We start from the raw sequence: 24190 nt of genomic DNA on the forward strand, positions 1-24190 counted from the left end.
ACCTGCCTCATCATTTGAATTACTTGTTTCAAGAGAATAAAGCCTAATCTTTATCTAGAGCATTTTTAAACACAAAAGTATGCTGAGTCAAATCTAATTATGGCATGACCAATTATTCAGTATTATTAGGTTTTATTAGCCCTGATTATATATTGAATGAAACATCTGTAGCCTAAACAGCAAAATTTACTTGAACAATTATATTGTTTAAAGAATTTACAACTGTGTACGATATAATCAGCTACTTGTAAAGCTTGCAGGAAAAATAGCCATCGACAATCTGTTGGCATTTAATCAGCTCCACAGCCTCTTCCATTTTATTTTCAGCATTATTCCTAGAAAGGTTGTAACTTGGTCAGTGACTTTTACAGTATTTTTTTCCAAAGCACCAGGAAATCATGTGTACGTCTGTTATTTTATGCTGGTCGTTCAGTGTGGTTTTATATGTAAGCAGAGTGAAGAGCAATCCACACAGCTGAATGAACCTGAGATAGTCCACTGGCTGTTAACTTTCCTCACACCAGCCCCTATGGTGCCAGTTCGGATTTGTGACTAAAGCAGGGTTGATAACACACCAATGTTTTGGCTATCGCTGAACAGTGATCATGCAGCATCAAAGCCTTTTCTTTTTCCCACTCTGTCTCTACTCCAGTGAGTAGGCTGAGGGGTGGACAACAGATTGGAGGGGGACACAGCCAGGACAGCTGACCCAAATTGGCCAGAGGGATATTCCAATAGCATATAACATCATAACACAGCAAAAAAAAAAAAAAAAGAAAAAAAGAAAAGAAAGGGGGTAGAAGAACAAGAAAGGGGGAGTTTGTCTTCCAAGGTGGGTACTGTACAGAGACTGGCTGGGCATCAGTCTGCCTCTGGGAGATGGTGAGTGATTTCCTTTGCTTTGCTTGGGTATTTTTTCCTTTTCTTTCCTTCATCTATTAAACTGACTTGGTCTTGAACAACGAGTTTTCTCACTTTTGTCCTCCTGTTCTCTCCCATTCCACTGGGAGAGATGGAGTGAGAGAGCAGCTGGGGGGTGGGGGGGCTTGGCTGGCAGCCAGAGTCAACCCACCACAGCCTAATATGAATTTAGTAACCCCAAATTTGCTTTACACCTGATCAGAGAGCTCTATAGCCACAGAGTAATATTTTTTTTTTAATCTATAAAAAAAGTTTAAAGTAAGACAAATGCAAAAATGGAAAATCTGAAAGTTAAATAGATTCTCATATTTTTATCAAGATTTTTTTTTCATCTGTTGGATAAATGAAATAAAAAATAAGAGAAACCTACCTATCGAGCTAGAAAGAAGAAGAAATTGTAAATGTTAGGTCAGAAAATAGATAGATCTGATGGCAGATTAATTAGCTAGTGTGCAAAAATGAGCAGGTAAGTAGTTGCTAAATTAGTTGGGTAAACAGGGCAGCTGTAATACCTCTCAGAAGGCATAAGCATCTACACTTTAAAAGTGTTAAGATACAGAACTTCAGTAAATCTTAATATATGCCATATTATGCCAAGATCCTTGAAAAACAACCCTTTTGAAGTAAAAGAAGGTAGTTTTGGAATATCTGGAAATAATGAGTTACTTTGTGACAATCTTCTGAAGGAGCTATCGGGTCCATGCACAGTGCCCATTATACAAGCCGACTGCCAGAGCTCTCCCTGGCTCACCCCAGGTCACCACAGGACCATCCCACTGTGAACACTTAAAAGGGGAGGGTTTTATTAAAAAAATATTTATTAATGTTTTCATTTCAGGGTGGGTTTTTTTGTTGTTGTTGGTTTTTGGGGGGTTTTTTTAAGTTTTGCAGTCATGAATCAAATATAGTGGAAAACTATCTTCCTTTCTTTTGGATAATAACTGATAATTATTCTATATATTTCACACAAACAATGCAAAAATCATTGTTAGTAACCTAGTGGTACAGTTGTTAAAAATGTTTTCACAAAGATGTAAGTTTTATGCAGATAACTTCACTATAGAGAGGCAATGGCTGTAATTCCTTCTCATCAGATCGTCTTGCAGATAGGAATGGAGAAACAAGGGCTTTCCTATTAGCCAGCAGTATTGCTAAATCTTTTTTAATCAAAAGCACAAATATAAAACAGATATTCCAGGATGAGTAAATCCTGTTAATACCAGTTATCCTCTCTCCATAATCCCCTTGCTTCCCACTCTATATCCTCAGAGAAAACTGCTTTTAAATTTGGCCAAAAAAGTAATTTCAATGACATTTTTTAGATAAGACTTATGCAAAAAAATAGTTACCTCCCACCAGAAGAGGAGAATACATATTGCAAAAATCCATTCTGATTTTTTCAAGTAACATCCCAGTGACAAAAATTTTTTAGTAATTAAGGCGTGCCATGCAAGCTTTCTGTTACTTTTAGGAAATCTGCTGTTATAGCAAAAGTTATAGCTAAGGTGATTTTTTCTTTGGTCTCTATATGACCTGTACTACCTACCAAGGCAAGACCCTTAGGGTACATTGCTCATTTGTGCTGAGGAGTCAGACAGATTTGTATCTGCTGGAGGGGTGTCAGTTTATTTAATTTAAAATAATAATAATAATAATTTAAGCTTACAATACCAATATTAACAAAATCCCAGTTTTAAGAGGAAACCAGCTTAGAACTGTAAATTGCAACATAAAGGTATCTCACAAGATCAGGGTTTAAACTCAGCCAAGAGTAGGTGTTTTTAAACACTTACTTCAGGGCATACATTTCTGCAGAATTTTATGGCCAGCACTGTTATCTTTTGTATTTTTTCAAAACAGAAGGAGTAGTGTGCTGGTTTTGCCTGGGATAGAGTTCATTTTCTCCATAGTAGCTAGTATGGGGCTGTGCTGTGGATTTGTGCTGAAAACAGCGTTGATATAACACAGGGATGTTTTTGTTACTGCTGAGCAGTGCTCAGGCAGCGTCAAGACCTTTTCTGCTTCTCACCCCACCCCACCAGCGAGTACCTGGGGGTGCACAAGGAGTTGGGAGGGGACACAGCCGGGACAGCTGATGCCAGCTGACCAAAGGGATATTCCATACCATATGACATCATGCTCAGCATATAAACTATGAGGGAGGTTGGCAGGGAGGACGCTGCTCGAGGACTGGCTGGGCACCGGTCAGTTGGTGATGAGCAGCTGTTTTCATTTGCATCACTTGTCTTTCTTGGATTTTACTTCTCTCTCTCTGTTATTTTCCTTTTCATCATTATTATTGTTAATAGTAATAGTAATATTAATAATAATAAATATTTCAATTATTAAACTGTCTTTATCTTAACCCACTCTCAAAAGTTTTCTCACTTTTACCCTTCTAATTCTCTCCCCCATCCCGCCGGGGAGGGGAGCGAACGATTGGCTGTATGGTCCTTAGTAGCTGGCTGGAGTTAAACCACAACAAGCAGTAAGGTTAATTTGCCACACTAAAAAAAGCCTGGTTTCATCTTTATGAAAGGACAATATGAGTGCTGCCATTTGATAGAAGGTTTCCCACGGAAGCCAGCAGTCCAAAATAAAGCACTCTGTCAATCGAGGGACAGGATTTCTTGCACGATGATGCCAATGCTGAGAAAACAAGTTCCCAGGGAACTAAGACTTCCATGTCTGAGACACAACAGACTTTCTTTTTTATTTATTTTATTGGAAAAAATGAAGGCATCAGGCACAGGGAAGACTAATGGATTTTTTTTCTCATGGACTGTTATGAGTAAGCAGCATCAGTCACTTTGGTGGCATGCCTTATTTTTATGAAAACAATGTTAAAAAAATCCCTCCCTGCATGTCTCCTGGACTCAACAACACTTTCAAAAGCATAAATTTTAATAAAGATATATATTTAAAAAGTGTTACAATTTCTGGATAAGGACAGATGAAAAGACTGCGATAAAGTTAAAAGATTCTTGTCCCTTCAGGTCTTCCTCCAGGACTTTTAGAAAAGAATTAATGAGAAAGTTTGGGTCTCTCCTAAGAATTAGGATGTATGTGTAATTTCAGCAGGTTATTTTTAGATTCTGAGGTTACAATAACCCAAATTTCAGTATCTGTATTAAATTAGCTTTGAAGTACTACAGCAAAGGGTTATGTCTTGTACACTGTCTTTGGCATATCTAACACTAACACTAAAAAAAAAATCATTGATTATCTGGAAAAGGAAGATGAAACACTGTCAAACACTAAAGGCTGAGGGAAAAAAAATCAGAAGTAGGGGTTTCTAAGCTCCATTCAGTTCTTACTAATGTCAGTAAGACCTTTTCGCACTGACTTCACAGTACCGTGGAACAACCTCCTTACCAACAAAAGAAATTGAGATTAAAGATTAGATAAAAGATGGTTTTTTGGAAGAGAATTGAGATCATTTTAACAGAGCACTGTGATACAGTTTGGAATACTTAAATTTTCAGTAAATGCAGAAGATTTGAAGCTTCCAGCAATAAAAAAAGTTATTAAAACTTTATCATAGACATGTAATATTGGAAGCAGATTTTTACAGGATAGCTTATTTGTCCAAGACTCCCACTCACTTCTGTATTCTTTACAGAGCAATTGTTAGTTGAATACCAAACCCAATATACAATTACTGCATGAATCTGGTGTGGTTTTCTACTACCTGGACATAGAACCAGCCAATTTTTCTATTACAATAAAGGTTCAAAACGTATACTTTTTTATTAATCATAAGTTTTAAAAATATTTAGATGCAGTTTCTCAATTTCTGACTGAATTTTTTGACAAAGAATTTTGCTTGAGCTTGGGTAATTTCCTCTACAATATTCTCAATATTATTTTGTCTTTTTACTCAAGTTTTCAAACCATTTCAGCAGCTGCTTTACCTGCCCTGTGAAGGTTTTAATAAAGGTATCAACCAAAACTCCATAATTCTAGGCGTTGACCTAAGTAATGAGTCACATTACAGCATTTTCTTAACACTATTTGATCTTCAGCTGAACTTTTACCTTAGAAGTTATTTATTTCCCCCCCAAAAAACACTTTTTCTGTCAGAGAAATGAAACTGCAGCAGCAAAACAGTCATCTAAACATTGGATATTTGAGATAAATATTCTCCTTATACCTGCTCCTCCTGTCTTCATTGTAATTAATAATAATTTAAATAACATGAAGCGTAGCTCACATGCCAATGAATTCATTCTAAAAGATACATAATGGCCTCATAATGATGAGTGGAAAAAAGCAATTGACAGGACTTTAAACAAAAAAATAAGCAGAATTTCTTGAACCTGTTATCAGACATTCAGAAACCTAATAAACATTATTTCCACCTTATATAAAAATTGCGACTAAACCAAAATTGCCCAGAATACTGTGTTGCTCCAAACAGCAGATCAGTCCCCAGACTCTCTCTACATTCGTTGGAGATAGTTTGGATCCAGGAGAAAGCTGTTCAAAGCAGAAATGTGATTTGAGCAGTCTGTATTACCTTTCCTGACTAGGGAGCCTAGACAGACAAGAATATTATGTCACAGGTGAATTTTGGTAGTGTAATTATGTTTGGGTATCCCCTCCCAGGGAATTTAAGACAGAGAAATCCTTCCTTGCTCCTGCAGAAGACAACGGGAGTTTTTCTGTGACACCATTGGGAATAGCAGTGTTTAAAGCAGTAGTTAATCCTGCTGAGTGACTGGAAGGTTGAGTGTATTCTACATGGATAAATATACTCTCTGTCATTTCTTATTCCTGACATGCAGTTTCGTAGCGTGGAGTATGCAGTCATCCCAGATTTTCAGTCCTTACGATTAATCCTGGCTTCCACCAGAAAGTGTAAAAACTGTTACTTCAGCTGCTTTTCAAAAGACTGGCCTCAACACTTCAGGTTTTCTCCCTTTTCACCTTCTTGGCATACTGCAGAAAGAACAGATAGACTACCTCGAAGTATTCCTCGTCAGGACATGCCTATGCACCCTTTCATTCATATCAGTGTCCTGGAAAACTGCAAAGAAATGCAAATTCACCAAGGAGCTCATGCTGCACGGTAAGTACTTCCCCTGCTGAACTCATTGGGTGAGTGATGCTGTCTCATGTTTGAAGGACCCCAAAGTTTGTGTGTTCTGGACTTTTAGTACATTTCTAGTGATCTATGCCAGCAATATAAATTGCATACCTCAACCGTCTGAAGTAAAATGAGAAATTAATGCTTTTATATATGATATCTTCTGGCTTATTTCTTAGCTTTTAAAAATACCTAGTAATTAAAAATAATGTGGAGAAGAAATAATAATTTAAAAGTACATAAAAATATTTAACAACTTGGAAAACATAATGGGATATTTATAATTTTTGATTACCAGTACCATCTATCATTGCCCCTTTAGAAAATTCATATCATCTGCAATTCTGATATTTTTTATTAATACCAAATTTGCATGAGGTTCCCTGGGAAACTGGAAAGCTACTCTGCAAAGGCTAATATAAGATATTGAAATTCTTATTCTACCTCAAGCTGACAAGAAAACTCCATTTACTCTTTATTAACTTATTCCATTGCAATTTCAGATATTTTACAGAATTCTGTAGCTCCTGTTCACTGCTTACTGTTACTATTAAATGGAACACACAGACATAACTTTAACAGAATGATGTAACTACTGATACTAAAGAAAGGTCTCTTTCAAATGACACTTGGAAGAACAGTGTCGAGTTTTTACTGTAATACAATTTTGTGCATCTTAGAGTGAAAAGACATGTGGACTGAACTTGTATGGAGACCAGTATATTACGTAGCACTGTATCACCATACCTCGCTAAGTCTCTTTGTTTGACAGAATACAAACATAAAACTTGAGCTGACAAATCTTTAGCATGAAAAGACTAGACATTCTATATAATATCCAGTTGCCAAGAAACAAGAGTGAAAGTAACATAGAATTTAGCTGATGACTAATCTCAGAAAGGTTTTTGGTCCCTACAACAAAATTCACAAGAAGGCAGAATTCCACCATGTCCTGTGCCTCCATGAGCCATCCCAGCAGAACGTGGAGCGTGGTCATTTGTATATAAAAAGGGAGGAAGGAGTTGGGTTGTAGAGAAGCGAAGAGTAACTAGGTCGCTCTCTTCTTTAGAACTCCATAGGTAGTGACGACCTAGAGAAGGGAGGATGCTACTTCCCTAGTGGCTGGGAATATGAGGGAAGTTTCTGTAGCCACTTGTACCTTGCCTCCTAACTGGATACAATCTTTTTGTCCACAAACTTCCTGATTTTTTAAAGGAGTATATAGTAAGGATGAGCCACTGAATACCCATGGCTTATTCAGCATCTCCTGAAGGCTTTGAGCAAATGCACAATTTATTTTCTTTGGATGTTTAGATTTATAAATTGGTCTCAACTTATGTAACTTGTAAATCTATTTAAATATACACTTACTTTCTTATATACAAGTTGTTAATTTATTTCAATAATTCAGGTAAACAAGGCTGGATAATAGGCTCAGTAGTGAGGGCCAAGCTGATTTTTTTTTTTAAAGTTTTGTTTAGTTTTGCTTCTTAGTAACAGGAAGTAAAGGAGGAAGAATTTGCGAGCAGAATGATATAATCATAATGAACACGTGAAACACAAAAACAAAGCTTTTCAACAGCATTTTCAGCAGTAAGCAATGATTACAAACTGCTCCCTGCTGTGGTATTCACATTCTAAGAAACTGGGTTGTTTGAATAAACCTGAGTGGGAACAATGCAGCTCAGAGAATTACTCAGAAAGGATATATTCATAGCTGATTAAGCTAGCTCAAGAGGTAACTGCCTGTGCCTGCATTTTATTTCCTCTTATTTCTTATGATTTTGAAGTGTGTGTATGTTTATTTGTTTGTTTGTTTAGAAATTTGATCTGTTTTTTCCAATTCTCAAAGATAATTATGATGTCATTTTCAGTGCAGTTTTTGTGGATGTTTAATGCAGTCAGTGATTCTCAAAAAAAATGAAAAGTTACTGAGCCTGCATACTACATGACTTAATATACATACTCTTGGGATGATAAAGATATACAATTGTCTTTAATATTGTCAATGAGATATATATACGTGTGTATGTATATATATGTAATCAATGCTTGTCAATTTGTCTAACAAATTATCCCTTAAATGTAGCTGCCCTTGTGCACTGTTCTACATAGTTCTGCAGTTTCACGATGTGTGAGGAAGATTGTGAAAGCTCTAGGATGGAGGTCTAGTTATTCCCTAGTGAATATAAGAACTGAGCCTTCAACAAAAGTACGTCTTTCTTTTTACCATATTCACAGTAAGAGGAACAAATGGGCTTTTTCCTTTAGAGAAAGCAGCTATCATTTCTCTCCCGAACACTGGGCTCTGATTTCAGGACTGATCTCTGTTCTACTGTGTTTCACAAATACATTGCTGAGAAGGTTTTTCAATTACATTTAAATCAAGAACCAAAGCAAAGTCCTGAGAGGTAATGTGATTGTAATTGTAATCACTGAGGCTTGTCCCTTCACAATCCTTTTTTACTAACTTTACTTTCAGTCATGAAGAGAGATATGAGTAAAGCCTTTAGCCTATTTCTGGGACAGTTTCTACTTCTACATGTCTCATGGAATAAAGCTCTTTTAACGTTGCATCTGTATTTGAATGTAAAGTGCATAAACCAATTTCCAACCTGTAATGCCTAGAGAGGTCAGTTGGTCCAGACTTCATCATCTCAGCAATAAGGTTGCTCATGAGAAGGCCAATTCTGACTTTCTCCCACCAGGCTTCTCCCCAGGACACATTCTCAGCTACTCCTGATGGTGCTGATTATTTTCTGCCTTTTTAGCACTTACATATGTGCCGTGTTTCCTAAGATTCGTTTGCTCGAAATGGAGAAATGAGCTTGATATTCAAATGAATCCATCTATATCCTCTCATATGGTGCCTGGTGTCTGTACTGATAAGCAGATTTTCCTGATCCATACCAGAGGACAGTTAGCTAGTGCTAAGACTGTTCCCCTCAAGAGCGATTGGGTAAGGACCAATATTTTTATATACTGTGCTGCTGTGTTTGCAGGATAAAGGCAAAGGCTAAGGAGCCAAGATAGATTTTCTTAAAAGCATTCAGGCATTGGGCAAATCAGGTATTATTTCCATTCGCCTGCCTTCTTTTTCAGGTAATAAAAGATCGCAGCATAGAGAATGGAGCATTTGAAAGGTTTTAAGTAGTCTTTCCACTTTTTCACTCACAGACTTGTTTTGAAGGGAGTTTAGCGGTGGCTTTTAAAGGTATTGAAGACATTATTCATACAAAAAGCTAAAGGCTCTCTTTGAGATTGTCCCAGAAGAGATCATCAGTACTTCTACAGGAAATTTATTTTTATATTCTGTAATTTTTTGAAGAGACAGCTGTAACGACAGATGTCACTCATAGATTCTGAAATACTTATCTGCCTACTGACTTGTAGGCAGAGACTTGAAAGCTGAAACGAGCACCATGCATTGCTTCCTTTCATACCATGAAGCATCCAGTGCCTGTACCAGTTCTATAGTTTTTGGCAGAAGATTGTCTATGGAATTGGACAGATAATTGCCTTTCTACTTCATTTTTTATGAACCAAATGAGAAAAGTGATGTAATCTCCCTCACATAGTCAGTATTTCCATTTATTTAATTTACTTTTCATTTCTGTTGTTTGTCTTTCTAAGCATACAAGGAGCAGACTGTGCAAACAATGAAGGTAGAACCTTTCTGTTTATTAATCAACAGAATATTTGGAGGATAAATTGGGAAGGGGGGAAACAGTACCTGGAAGTAAATGATTGAGTGGTGTAAGAAACATCATTCTCATGAGATATCTGTGGTATTGCAGGTAAAATAGCTCAGGGGAAGCGGAAGACTACACAGCTTCCTCGTATAGTGACTATGAACACAAAATGTCTTCTTCCAGTCTCTTTCTGAATTTTGTGCAACATCCTAGGAGAGTGAATAAGGACCTGCAAAAAATTACCCTTAGTCCTTTGTCCCTTACTTTGCCTGTTTTCTGTGAAGGAGCCAGTAAAACTATCTTTGTTAGGATATTATATTGTCTGTACAGGAAATGGGGCTGGCTTTCACCACATTTGTTCAGTTGTCTGTAGGGATTTACCCAGTGCTGCCTGAGGGTGGGATGCATGAAACTTCTGTATTTGCTGTCACTGAGGGAGGAGAAAATGCGGAGATGCTGTCCCTGAAGTGTGGTTCACTTACACAAAAGAGACAAAGGTTTAGCAACTTTTCGATTAAAATTATGGAAGTTAATCGGTGAAACTACAGTATATTATTTATATATATAATAATATCATGTCTGTCTATCTTCAAATCTTGAGAAACCTTTTACTTATGTGGACTCAAAAGTTTGCTGCATATGGAGGTAGGTAACCGTAATGAATGGACACAAAACTTGGAAGCGTCTACAGCTGCCGTGGAGACAGGGGAATACCCACTGTGAAAAAGTCTTATGTGAAAGAACTTCACTTTGTTGAGGGTTTTTTTGTGTTCTTTTATTTGATGGAATTTTGTGGCATATTCATTAAGCTTTCTTTATTGTGCAAAACCAATGCTAACCAAACATTAAATTTTATTTCAAAACAATCACATTCTTATGTTGAAAGTAATGCCAAAATTTAGATTGTTTACATGATAGCTTGTTTATACTGTCTTTAAATACTTTATTTTTTGTCAGTGTGCCACCTCCAACTATTGCCTTGTTCTTTACCTCAATCCATTTCAGACATTCACATTTCCTCCTAAGGAACCATAGAGTGACATTAAGGAGGGATTAATTTCATCTAGCTAAAGATGTCAACTAAGTCAGCATTTATGTTTGAGTTATTTTTCTACATTTCCTAGAGGTGCCCGTAGTCAATAAGAGCTTCTAGACCAGTATTTATCAATCATACCTGCCTCAGATACCAAGGTTGGGTGAATCACAGTTTTCAAGTGTCTTTTTTGTTTGTTTCCTGAATAGCTCAACTACAGTTAAATAACAAGAATAAATAAAAGGAATCCTTCAATTTACCACCTGAACCACTAGGATTCAATTTGGTGGGATATTATTCTTCCTTTACTTGCAAACTGTTGTGTCTCCATTTGTTCTCTTTATCTTACTCTTCCCTGCTGGAACTACTCCTAATTTTAATTAATAAGCAATTTTTAATTTCTGATAGTTTTTATTCAAAACAGTTGTACTGAACTGATTCTTTCCCCCCTCCTTATTCTTATAAGAATTATCTTATTTCTCCTGCAAATTAAAAATCCTCCACCAAATGTAATGAGTAGTCATTTAAAGCATTTAAGTACAGAAATAACTATAAGTACTTTGGGAACTTACTAGCATAAAATGTGGCCTGTGTTTAATGTTTTGCCATAGTTTGGGACCTAAAAGGAAATATTGCTAGATGCAAAATGTCAGTAAAGCATTTAACTGTATGTTCACTCAAAAAGATATTTAAATACATCTGCTTATTTTTAACTGCAATTTTTAGTAGAGATGGACTTAAAAAGCTACTATGTGCTTTGCAAAAGTAACCAGATATAACAAGAAAAAACCCGGTGAAAGATAATAACTTTCCTAGTTTTAGGAAAACTACATCCTAGTTTTAGGTTGACATATCGTTCAACAGCATACATTTCATACCATTAATGGTTTGAAAATTTAAAAATATTTCTTTTCAAAAATCTCTATGTGGACAAAAAAAGTGGGAAATAGGTTTCTATCTGCTCAAATATATATCTTGGAAGGAACTCAATGGATTTTCTGGTTTTATGTGATAAATCTTTATAATGAAATTACCAAATTGGAAGATACACATTGCCAAAGCTGACCAAAAGTTAATACTCATGCTCTCCTTCCATGGGAAATGAGTGCAAATTCACTCATTATAAAATGAGTTTTAATAGAAGCCCTTGGAGGTCATAGCTATTTTTACAATCTTGGGCCTCATTACTAAGTGCATTAAAAGAATTTTGCAGCACTTTAATTCATAAATGAATGCTTACATTCACTTTATGGTTTATGTACATGGCAAAACTTATAGGTGGTGCATAAAGAATTACATCCCTTTACTAAAAGAGATTTTAACCAGATAAAACCACAAATCAAAGATTTTTTTTTCATTCTACTTATAGAAAAGAGACCTCTGTCTTTATATTTTTAGGTAGGTTTCTCATTAATAGGATCTTCCCATTATTTTCTGTGTAAGGTGGAAGAGAAGACAAGTTATTTTGTCTGAAAAATAAAAAACAGAATATGTACCAACGTGTTTTTTGAAGTGGCGGCGTTTTATTATTGTGCATTGAGGACTGAATGATAACTTTAGAAATTTTGAACTTTATAGCTTTGTAGAAATAAAAAGAAATTTAAAAAAAAAAAAAAGTGCCACAGACTATTGTTTGTGGAATTGCTAAGTAATTATTTAACTTCTAATACAATTTACAATATTCTACACAAGTTCCGTACCTTTTTTTTCTATGGAGACTTGGTACCGTATTTATTACTAATTCTTTGTTGAAAAGCATGGAGAAATCAGTTTTGTGTGTGTTTGCTATCTGCAGGTTGTGGGGATGGGTGAAGCGCTGATTAGCAGTGTTTTACCATATAGCTATAAATCAGTGCTGGAAGAAGTAGGAAGACAAGGACATCAACCCAATTTGCAAAAGATAGTAACAATGCAGCTATGCTGAATTGAATTAAGTTTAGGGTCAGGAATCATAGAGTAGAATAATGCAAACCAAGCTACTGGACCATTCTGCTTCATTTAGCCTGTGATGATAATGAGGTATCACTGAAAGCTAAATAGATTATACATGGAAATTTGGGCTTGGAATAAAAGCTCTCAGCCTTTTTATAACAACAACAGAGACACCCAACAATTTCAGGACCCGAATATTTCTTTTCGCAGAAGACATTCAGTAGCCCGTCAATCTCAAATTAAAGGTAAAAAAAAAGTTTGTTTTTAAAATTTAGTGTCACAATGACTTGGTTTCCAGTGCAATCATTGCTTACTGCTGAAAATAATTTTACTGCACTCATTCTTACCCTTCTGTAGTTATTTCCTGAGTCTTAAGAAAAATCTATTTTAAATTTAGCCTCGTGAAGAATCATTTCAGTGCAATCACTGGATGTTGTTGAATATAATTTTCCTGCAGTCAAATTTGTGACCCTTCATAGCTATTTCTCAGTCCTTTCCAATAAATCCAACCCCTCTACTTTTTCTTCCAGTACTAATAACCCAAAAAGTATTAGAAACATGTCAGCCTCAAGAAATTTGCATCAGGAAATACATATGTTACAGGGACATACATTTCTGAGGAACACATTTTACACAGTTTTTAAAAGCTAAGTAGTAATGCAAGTGTCATGAAAAAAGAAGCAATTGTTACTATATTTTGCAATTTGCATCGAGGTCTTTGTCCTCCTCCTTACTCCTACACTGATCTATAGTTATACAGTAAAGCATCACTAATCAGAACTTCACTCTCTCCTATACACTGCAGATTGTGAACATACAGACAAACAATCTCTTTGTGCTTTTCAGCAAAGATTTAGCAATATATAAATATTTAGTAATTTGGTGTAGGCAAAAATATACTCAGAATACTTATATACAAATTCTATTTATGAGGGATTTATTGTTTCTTAATAGTTATTTCAAAATTTTTATTTCCCTAGACAAATAGACTTCCTCCTAGGTGTACCATCCTACAGACAGGGCTGGTAGTCATGCACACAGTTAAAATTAGTTGTAATGTCTAACACACCCTATGGCTTCAAGTCTCACACCCTCTACAGTCATATCTAACTACAATTATAACAATGATCATAGCCACATCATAACAACTGTAACAATCCAATCAGCATATTGTCCCCCACAGGGGAACAATGTTAGGGCTAAAATAATGTTCTCAGTAAATTTCCTGGTGAGGATTATCCCTCCTGAAGTGGATATACCATTACGATAGAATATTCCGAGACCTACCACCAGAATTTTAATAGCATTTTCCTTTGGAGAAAAGAAAGTCTAGGAATCAAAGGAACAACTTTAAGCACCTAAAAACCTCTCATAAAGCTTATCAAATCAAGACCAGTGATTAGAAAGAAAAAGTTTGGAATAAGGCCACTGGAAATAGTGGGGGGTTTTATTTTATAACTAGTCATGGGATAAAATATGAGAAATATTCAGTCACCTGAGAACGAAACCCAGGCTTCGTTCATTCGAGGGGGATGGCTAAATCATGGAATCACAAAATTGTATTTTCTCTTGAATTATGAGACTCCTCCATTATTTTGTTCCCCAGAGGCCCAGTATCAGGGATGTGGGCATTTTCCAATACAGCCAGGCTTACACTCAGCCAGGGCATTCTCCAGAAAGGTGAACGATGCCATTTAAAAGAAAAAAAAAAAAAAAAGAAAAAGAAAAAGAAAGATAAGGTATGCTAAATGGGCCATAGGAACACAGGTCAAATGAGGAGGAGAAAAACAGATACTGAATAGCTACTTATTTAGCAAATGATGCAAGCAGCCATCCAAATCAAAATGGTGTGCCCTAATAAAGACTGAAACATGCCATGTGTGTGCAAAAGAAGAGTCAGTTAATGGTAGGAAAGAATAACGTAGCATTCCTCTAGTATTTGTATGCTTACCTTTTCTGTCTGAAGGTCCTTTTCAAATAGGGTCCTTTATGTAATGTTCATGTGAAAAAATGCATAAAAATAGAGATATGATCTTCCCTCCTAAAAGGCATCCCTTGACTGTAAACTTTTGACCTCCCCTGGTGTATATTTTCGGGTTATTCCACTTGCTAACTGGTGCCAGTCTGTCAGCCCTTTACCAGGAAGCCCCGGCCTCTGCAGGCTGGCGGCCCAGGAGAGGCGGGCACCGGGGCGGAGGTGGGCGCCCACTGCCATCCTGTCCCCCTGCAAGGGTTCGGTGCGGGGCCTGGGGACACCTTCTGCTTAAGGGGCAGCCAGATGTTGGGGGAGAGACAGGAATCCCGCCCCAACTGTTGACTGCAGTGTTGTGGCCATAGTACAAGGGTGTTGTATCTTCCCCTCTACCCTGCTGTGCAGCTTCCGCCTCCCCCGACCATGCTGAACGACCCAAGTGGGAGCCTGGGCACCCTAATGCTCCTGAGAGTACCTGCACACCGGAGACCTAAATTTAGGACGAAATGAATGTCACCCCACTTGTCAGCTGCTACAGGCATTATTTCAAAGGGTCAAGTTAAGCACAGCTCACCGAAAAATAATTTCTCTTGGAGCAAATGAAGACCAAGTTGTTTTCTTTTGTTTTCCGGTTGCTCTTTTGTGCTGTGGCCTGTACTTAATCCTCTGTGACATGTGGCCCAGTTTATTCACTGCTAACGAGAGGAATATGTGGCTGCGGATATAACTATGATACCTAAATTTCCAGACTGGAAGCTTAAATGTACAAACTGTGCCTCATTTCACGGTCGCTCCTCACTTCCCTGCATCATTTCACTTCTACGTTTGCACTTATTGGGGGAAGCTCAGTTCTGAAACTCTTTAGTGCAGCACTGCCTGAGTCTAAAATGGTGGCTGCGGTGTAAATATTTATATGTATGCACATATGCACACAAACACATTTGTGTTATATTCAGTATTAAGTGGCTGGAGATTAAAGGATAGGAGGTCTGTGACTGTTATTCCCATAACTATTATACAGATCAGCTGAAATAAATTCTTTCTGTATGCTGTGATTGAGATAAAACTCTGATACAGCATTCCTCTAACCCTGCTTGTTACCATGCATTCTCAGGAATTATTACTATCACTGCTTACTTCTAAGAATCTGAACATAAATATTCATAAAAATGAAATAAAATATTTTTTTTAGATTATGTGTTTTTTAGCAATGAAAGCACTGGGAGTTGTTAGTTTTGACATGTTTACTTTACTCTGAGGCTAAATGTAAAATATAATACATTTACCCATTTTACATGCAAACATTTATTTTGTAATGTTGAGACAATGGGTTACAATTGTAAAACATAAGTCACAGCAAGAATATGAATTAAATTATTCTTATATTAAATTTAATAGTAAATAGTAAAACCAATAAAACAGAATGCTTTTTTGTAAGGTTTTGGTCAACAATGCCGAGAGAGGATGCACAATAAAATTTGTTGTTGTAATTATTACAGGGGCCAAATTTCAATGTAGCGTCTCTCGTGGTCCCACCTCAGGGCTTATAATTCCCTCTGCACCATGTTAGCTACATTAAATCACACATCAGCAGTGGCATGCAGGCTTTGTGTTTCTGTTACAGCAGTGCTTATGAACCCTTCACCAAGATAAGAAAGGCTAGTGATGCTTAGGGATTGTTTAGATAGAAAAAGAAGGAATAATTCTTGGCCCAAAGATCTTCCAATCTACTCTCCCAGTTCAGAAGGGAGTTAATTTATGCTACTTCCATTACAGCAAGTATTAGCCACCTGAAATAAAGCACTAAAAAGGATAATTAGTCCTAATGGAAGTCAATACTAATGCAATGAAAGGAAATGAGATCCATGCAGGATTGCAGGTTTCTTTAAGAAAAAGAGGTGTTTGTAAATGTTATGAGAAGAGTAGGTAGAAGTCATTCCTTGGGGTCCTGATGGTGGCTGCTCTGTGTGACTTGGATGTTTCTGAAATGAACTGAATTTGCTTTCTTTTTAAACATACAAATGTAAAATTGTAAAATTTGCCATTTATTCTGTCCTACAGTACATAACGCCTCTTTATTTAAGAGCACTGCAACCATTTAAACCCTGACTGCTTGAATAAATGCAGATTTTTCTCAAACTGTTGTCTTCACACTTTCCCATTCCCAGCCCTTATGCCAACTTGCAGTGAGCCTTTCACAGACTGACAGTAGGAATGCAGCAACCTGGATTTTTACACTGGAAAAGGCGTTACATCTTGTATATCAGGAAAAGGCACAAGTATATTCAAAAATCCTCCCTTTTAAAGTTGGTTTCTTATCAAGGAGTCAGTGGCCAACACAGAATGAAGCCACTACACATACTCTGTCACTCATTAATTTATTCTTCATTGCCAACTGACTTCATTGACATAACTCTTCACTGCCAAGTCACTGACTTATTCTTCCTGTTCTCAGAGTGTTTTAGTAGAGTTAAGGTTGGAAAATATATAACAACTTGCATAAGAACTGAGTGAAACAGAAGAAAAAGCAGTGCATGGTTATGTAACAAAGTACAAGAATGCACTTTTTTTTCTTTAGGGCATGAATTTAAATGTTTAAGTAATTAAAGAATGATCAAATCAGTATTTATAAAGATCAAACAAAATCATAGAATCATAGAATGGTTTGGGTTGGAAGGGACCTTAAAGATCATCTAGTTCCAACCCCCCTGCTATGGGCAGGGACACCCTCCACTAGACCACGTTGCCTAAAGCCTCATCCAACCTGGTCTTGAGCTTCTTGTCCACCAACACCCCCAAGTCCTTCTCCTCGGGGCTGCTTTCAATCCATTCCTCACCCAGCCTGTAGTTGTGCTTGGGATTGTGCTGACCCATGTGCAGGACCTTGCACTTGGCCTTGTTGAACTTCATGCAGTTCACGTGGGCCCACCTCTCCAGCCTGTCAAGGTCCCTCTGGATGGCATCCCTTCCCTCCAGCGTGTCGACAACACCACACCACACCACACAGCTTGGTGTTGTCGGCAAACTTGCTGAGGGTGCACTCGATCCCACTGTCCATGTCATCCATAAAGATGTTGAACAGTGCCGGTCCCAGTACCGACCCCTGAGGAACACCACTCGTCACCGTTCTCCACTTGGACATTGAGCCGTTGACCACAACACTTTGAGTGTGACCATCCAGCCAATTCCTTCTCCACCGAGTGGTCCATCCATCGAATCCATGTCTCCCAATTTAGAGACAAGGATGTCATACGGTACAGTGTCAAATGCCTTGCACAAGTCCAGGTAGATGATGTTAGTTGCCCTTCCCTTATCCACCAATGCTGTAACCCTGTTGTAGAAGGCCACCCAATTTGTCAGGCACGATTTGCCCTTAGTGAAGCCGTGTTGGCTGTCACCAATCACCTCCTTATTTTCCATGTGCCTGAGCACAGTCTCCAGGAGGATCTGCTCCATAATCTTGCCAGTCACAGAGGTGAGACTGACCAGCCTGTAGTTCCCTGGGTCTTCCTTTTTACCCTTCTTAAAGATGGGGGTTATGTTTCCCCTCTTCCAGTCGGCAGGAACTTTGCCGGACTGCCAGGACTTCTCAAACATGATGGAGAGTGGCCTGGCCACTTCATCCGCCAGTTCCCTCAAGACCCACCGATGCAACTCATCAGGTCCCATGGACTTGTGCATCTTCAGGTTCCTTAGATATTCTCGAACCTGATCTTCTCCTACAGTAGGTGGTTCTGCATTCTCCCAGTCCCTGCCTTCTGTGACCTGGGCAGTGTGGCTCAAGCATTTGCCAGTGAGGCAAAGAAATCGTTGAGTACCTCAGCCTTCTCCATATCCTGGGTAACCAGTTCACCCATTTCATTCCGGAGGGACCCACATTTTCCCTCGTCCTCCTCTTATCACTAACATACCTATAGAAGCTTTTCTTGTTGTCCTTGACATCCCTGACCAGACTAATTTCTATCAGGCCTTTGGCTTTCCTAACCTGATCCCTGGCTGCTTGGACGGTTTCTCTGTATTCTTCCCAGGCTACCTGCCCTTGCTTCCACCCTCTGTAGGCTTCCTTTTTTTTTTTTAACTTTGCCCAGGAGCTCCTCGTTCATCCACGGGGGCCTCTTGGTGTTTTTGCTTGACTTCCTCTTTGTTGGGATGCATCGCTCCTGAGCTTGGAGGAGGTGACCCTTGAATATTAGCCAGCTGTCTTGGGCCCCTCTCCCTTCCAGGGCTTTGTCCCATGGTATTCTACCAAGCAGATCCCTGAAGAGGCCAAAGTCTGCTCTCCTCAAGTCCAGGGTAGTGAGCTTGCTGCGCGCCCTCCTCGCTGCCCTAGGGATCCTGAATTCCACCAGTTCGTGGTCACTGTAGCCAAGGCTGCCCTTGAGCTTGACATCCCCTACCAGGCCCTCCTTATTGGTGAGAATAAGATCCAGCATGGCACCTCTCCTCGTGGGGTCCTCTATCACTTGGAGGAGAAAGTTGTCATCGACACATTCCAGGAACTTCCTGGATTGCTTGCGCTCAGCTGCATTGTCCCTCCAACAGATGTCCGGGTGGTTGAAGTCCCCCATAAGGACCAGGGCTTGTGAACGTGAGGCTGCTCCTATCTGCCTATAGAGGGTTTCATCTGCTTGGTCCCCCTGGTCAGGTGGCCTGTAGCAGACCCCTGCTATGATGTCCCCTGCCCCAGCCCTCCCTTTAATCCTGACCCATAGGCTCTCGGTTGGCTCCTCATCCATCCCCAGATGGAGCTCCATGCACTCCAGCTGGTCATTGAGGTAGAGGGCGGCGCCCCCTCCTCGCCTGCCCTGCCTGTCCTTCCTAAAGAGCCTGTACCCTTCCATCCCAACGCTCCAGTCATAGGAGCTATCCCACCACATCTCTGTAATGCCAATAAGGTCATAGCCTTGCAGGCGCACACACGTCTCCAGCTCCTCTTGTTTATTCCCCATGCTCCATGCGTTCACGTAGAGGCATTAGTATTCTTTAGCATGGGTCAGAAACTTTTCAGATGGTGAATCGGTTTACATTTTCATTTCTGAGACTTAGGAAACTAATTGTCTGTCTTTTTCAGCAAGGCTTGCTCAACACTTAGGATTTCACCTCTTGGGTTCATTGCTTGGCTACTCAGGTCCTTGTACCGGCACAAAGGTGTCGAGAGCGCAGTGGCAGAAACACGCTGTCAGGAGGGCAGAAGTCATTCTTGCAAGTTAATGCTGCTGGAAACACAGCTGAGAGGAAAGGCTCTGCCCATCGGCCAAGTGTGGCTGTTCCCTTAAACACTGTGGAGGCGTCAGGAACAACCAGGAATGGTGGCATCCCCTGGATGTGTCTCCTTGTGATGAGAGCCTGCATCGGTCCTGCCACGCACCGCTCTGCACCTGCCGGCACCGCGCATCTGGCACCTTAAACCTCCGCTAATGCATTTACTCCCCAAAAATCTTTCACATAAATATACTGTAAATCTGCTAGGTTTAGGTGTTGGTTTTGCAGGATGGTTTGTTTTGGGGTTGGGGTTTTTGCTTTGTTTTTTTACAAACTGTTTCTGGTTTTATGAAAAGGTTACCTTTGCATTTGATAACAGGTGTTGAACAAGATTTTTTCTGGAAAATACATATATTGGCAAGGGCTTAAAAAATGTAAAATTACATGTCTGCATATTACTGAAAATAAAATTATTTTAAGGATTTGCAAAGCCTATTAACTATAATAATCTAATGCTTTTTCAGACTTGGAAAGTTTTGGTGACAATTGAATTTCAATTGTTTCACTGCCATGAGGAAGCAAGAATTTCTGGGTGATCTCTGCAAAGATCATACTTTAGGAAGGAACAAAAATATTTTGGAGTGATGATAAAAGCATATTCCTTTTCAGGGACATGTATCCACTGTTACAATTACTTCAAACAAAAAATATTCTCAGCGATGTGGAAGCTGACTACTAATATTTCAAACTAAAATTTGTTTTTGAAATATGATTGATGCTTTAAGCCAATGATATCTTAGGTTTTAAAATGATGCTGCATTCCTTTCTTAATTTAGTGGGTTTACTGGGGTTGGCAAGAGAAGCTGAGATAACATTCAGGCTAGCACTTCATGATTAATGGTGCTTCTGTGACTTTCTGAAGTTTTGCAATATACCTGACACAGTAATCATATAGGTAGCTGGAACATTGTACATTATGTGCTTAGTAATTTATGGGACAGTGTAAGTAAGAATTGTGTTTGTGAATACTTTAGAAATCTTCATGGAATAAAAATTGTTTTCCTATTGAGTAGCAGTTCTACAAGAATATAAAATATATTTTGCAGTACTACATCTACTGTAATTCTAGTATAAAATATTTAACTTAAAATTTTATTTTTATTGAAATGGATAGTTAGGGATAAAGCTGCACCCTGTCGGCAGTGGCTGATGGGAGAGGACGGGGTTCAGATCCCTGCTCTGACTGACACAGAGAGTTCTGGCAGTGCCAGTGGCATGACGGCAGCTCTGGGCACATCTCCACCATAAACCAGTGAGGTAAAGACACGCCAACTGAGCTGGCACGTCCACGTGGTGTAATGCAGCACCTGGCAAAGGCACTAACCCTAGAGTGAAAACCGGCCAGCCCTCCGCCTCGCTCGGCTGAAGCAGCAATAAGGCACAGGGGAAGAAATTGTGAGGCCGTGCTGCAGCCTGTAGGTGTACGTTCTTGCCCCCATTTGGTTTAGACAAAGATTTTTTTTTCCTAATAAGTGGATCATCAAAATAATTTAATGAATCCTTGGTTTAAATTGTTTCAGGAGAGTCCCAGATAGCTGTACTCAAAAGCACTGACTACAGAGGTAAAAACAAGTAAAGCTAAGACTAACATCAGCTTCAGCCCTATATTTCCTTTGAATTTATCTACACTGTCCTCTCAAATAGTAATGCAAATAAAAATGATTAATGCAGGAAAGGCACTCAAGCTGCTGAGTTTGGATTTTACCTCATTCACCATTTTTTCAGAGGTCCTAGTACTAGGAAAACCATATCGGTGAGTTACTTATTGTGGTTGTTTCGTTAAACAACCTGTAGAAAAAAAAGACTGAAATTAGAAAAAGCGAAGATTGTGCCTATGCTTTTGAGAGGACACACAGAGAGCGTTTATCTCCTGGAGAGAGATGTTTTAAAGGAAAGAGGGTCCCAAAAGAGATGCATGATCTATTGACTCGGTACAGAAAGACAGTGAGAAAAAAAAATAAATCCCTTTCTTATAGGAACAGGCTGCTCGGGCAATATTGGACTTGTCTTTGTGCTAGAAGAAGGTATGTCACAGAGCACAAACTTTGCCTTGAAGTAACCTTATAGACAGTTTACCAGACACCTCATTAAAATAAGGTATGTCAGAGTGCTATCGCACATGCCTCTTGCATAGCCATTAAGTACAGAGAGTTTTATCATGTTTCTGCTCTAAGGCTACTGCTGAAGCAAAAGGCCAAAAAGGCTGAATTCTTTCTGTGCTCCATACTAGGCATCCCTGGCATCTGTATTTCCTTTTAATGCAGAAAAGAGTGTCATAATAACTTTATTAACTGAATGCTGTCCCCAGCTGGTTTTGCCCTTCAAGTGGGGTGCCTCCCTGGCAACTCTGTGTAAGGAAAGTCTTTGCATCCTTGACATTTTGTGTCCTTGGCTTGGACCTTTTTTATGGCCATTTTCTGCTCCACCAGAGATGCAATCTCTACTGTCAGCATAGTTAGGGAGAGAAAGATCACACCCTCATCCCTGCCCCTGCTTTCCTGTTCCACCCCACTGTCACAGTAGTCAGTGATACTTACATCATGCTGATCCATCCCTTCCCTACGTATCCAGGGGACGATGACGAAACCTTCCAACACTCTTACATTCTGCTTGGGAAAGGGATGTAGCTGGCCCCAGACTGGAACTGCAAAGGGGTGATGTAACATAAATTTGCTGTATACTTTTAAGACATACTGTGTATATCTTAAGCCCTTGGTCTGTAAGACAAATTCCATCTTTTCTGTATTGCTCACTCAGCAGCGATTCTGCTGAAGAGCAGAACTCTTCAGTTCAGTGATTTGCACATTGGTTCACATGAAGAAATGAACATTTTTACTGCTTGGTTTGAATTTAACCAATGAACTGAGCAGTGAAGAGAAATATGCCTATACGCTCTCTGAAAACCAGTACGCATACGCAGTAGACAATTGCCTGTCCAAACTAGACTTCTACTTACCTGGTCTTTTTAAACCAAAAATTACCTAAAATTGTTCGTTACTTTTTTAGATTATAGTTGACTGATCCATCAGTTATATTTATTATTTGGATCACTTTTGTTTTAAATAAATGGATACTGTTCTATACTAGTCTTCATGAATAAATAGCAATTTTTTTGCCAGAGAAAATGTACCTTATATTTTAAAAAGGTGGTCTCTTTTCATATAAATTACTGTTTAAAATACTGTATTTTTCAAATAAATGAAAAGAACGCATTTTGAACTTGAGTTCCTGTTGTCATCTGAGGCATAAGATGAACTTATTTCTATTAATGAGTTAGGAATCCTACTTCAAAATACATAAATGTTTTTCCAAATATTTCCAGCCTCTGTTTTCCAAAATTTTTCAGTTTGTGCATGAATATGTACTTGTAGATTAGCTACAGAGGCACTCAACAGAGGAATCTAAACGGAAGAACAGTGAAGAACATTATTTTAGAAGCAAACTAAATATAATACCAGTTGAAATATTTAGGCTGTGAATTGAAGTTCTGCAGACATCTTAACACTTTTCTCTGTCTGTTAGAAACCTGGAGTGAAAGGCAGCTGTGGCTAGCTTGCTTCTCTGCTCATTTCAGGGGACTGAAATGTGCAAGAAAACTACCACTATGACTAGAAAAGTAAATACTGAAGATAGGGTAGCTTGCGTCCTTGCACGTAAAGACACTTTGATTTACCAGTAAATTGCAATAATGTGAGATCTGCTCTTTAGCTAGAAAAACCCCCAAGATGATTGGTAGGGAAAACACCAAAAGCTGTGGAGGAGTTAAGAAGTTAAGACTGATTTTTTCCTCGGTATGTAAACAATGAAAAGTAAAAATATGTCATTTATGTAAGACCAGTTTATATAAGCACAGTGAGTTAACAATGCTTGCATAAATGACCACAAGTGGGATAGTTTTCCTACATCTTAATTTCCCCCTACAATTTATCCTGAAATTAAATCTTTCGTATAAAACTTGCTTTGAGCATAGGGATTAAAAAACCGCCAACAAACAAATTAACAAAATAAAAAAACTTCTCAACCTCCCCCCAACACACACCCCATAACTTTCTTAAAACTATATAGTGTTTACCATCAGTAATTCTTTTAATAAAGATTTTACAATCTTCATATCCTTACATCCATCAATATAATGGATCCCACACACTGTAAAGGAGAAAGGCAGTGCAAAACCAACAAACCATAATGAAAACAAACCACAGAGACCTAGAATTCAGCTCTAAGATTATGAATTGTCATTTCACTTTGCCGTGGCACTCGAAGTTATTACAATTACTATTCTTAACTGG

The sequence above is a fragment of the Grus americana genome, chromosome 1 (genome assembly GCF_028858705.1).
Source record: "Grus americana isolate bGruAme1 chromosome 1, bGruAme1.mat, whole genome shotgun sequence".
Classification (NCBI taxonomy): Eukaryota; Metazoa; Chordata; class Aves; order Gruiformes; family Gruidae; genus Grus; species Grus americana.